Raw genomic sequence first — 1,082 nt, 5'->3', positions numbered from 1 at the left:
TTTTTTTTTTTTTTTTAATCTTTTAGTCATGGAAAATTTCAAATAAATGTAAAAGCTGGAGCCAGGTGTGGCAGTACATATATGTAATCACAGCACAGTGGAAGCCACAGAAGGAAGATCCAAGTCCAAACTCACCCTGGGCTACTTAGGGACTCAGCAAGACCCTACCTCAAAATTTTTAATTTTAAAAGGAATAGATATACCTCACTGTGAAGGCCTCAGGTTCGATCTCCAGTACCACAAAGCAAATAAAAAGTTGATAGATAAAAACAAAGAACCAGGCTGGAGAGATAGCTCAGCAGTATGAGCACCTGCCTGGCAAGTGTAAAGATCCAGGTTTGATTCTCAGAACCCCAAGTGCACCGTACCAGCCACCAAGACTCAGTGTTGTGGCACATGCCTGTAATCCCAGTGCTGGGAGGCTGAGACAGGAGGATCACTATGAGCCAAGCTGTGTAGCAGTGACTTGGTATCAAATAAATAAATAAATGATTTTTTAAAATTAAAAGAAAAGAACCAGTATATACTTCTTTTAGTAACCAACAACCAAAGGCCACTTTTATTCAGACTCTCCTATTTTCTCTAATTCCTTATTTAAAATAAATACATATATCAGTACATCTATAAATACTTTACTTTGCACTTCTAAAAGCTAGACTTCTTTTAAATGTTATCACAAAAAATTTAGTTGATTGGGGGCCAGGGAAATGGCTTAGTGGAATAAGCGCTTCCCTGGCAAGCACAAGGGCCTGAGTTCAATCCCCAGTTCTGCCAAAAAAAAAAAAAAAAATTTTGTTGACTCCTTAATAGCAAAATATTGTCAGTGTTCAAAAATCACAGACATTTTAAGAGATGGTGAGTTTACTTTAAGAATCTAGAAAAAATTGAATAATATCTTCAAAGCACTAACCAAAAAAAAAATCTTATCAGCAAAGGCAGCATTTGACTGAAAAATACACATGGAAAATCGAAGATTGAGTATTAGCCACACTTGAGCCCTTGAGGGGCAGGAACACATGAAAAGACAGTAGAAATGAATAAAAAGTATCCATAATTATAATAAACTAAATGTTCTGTTAAAA

At 36.0% G+C, this 1,082-nt stretch overlaps 1 protein-coding gene across 1 annotated transcript in view; it reads right to left on the bottom strand.

The window, feature by feature from the left end:
• The window catches only part of Rad54b (RAD54 homolog B (S. cerevisiae)), a gene marked incomplete at its 5' end in the record, with an annotated part of 46,913 nt that overhangs the window by 2,450 nt on the left and 43,381 nt on the right, over positions 1 to 1,082 (bottom strand).

This window comes from Octodon degus, unplaced genomic scaffold (genome assembly GCF_000260255.1).
Source record: "Octodon degus isolate 3935 unplaced genomic scaffold, OctDeg1.0 scaffold00134, whole genome shotgun sequence".
Classification (NCBI taxonomy): domain Eukaryota; kingdom Metazoa; phylum Chordata; class Mammalia; order Rodentia; family Octodontidae; genus Octodon; species Octodon degus.
The sequence above is the reverse complement of the archived record's forward strand: the minus strand, read 5'-3'. Positions and strand labels throughout refer to the sequence as shown.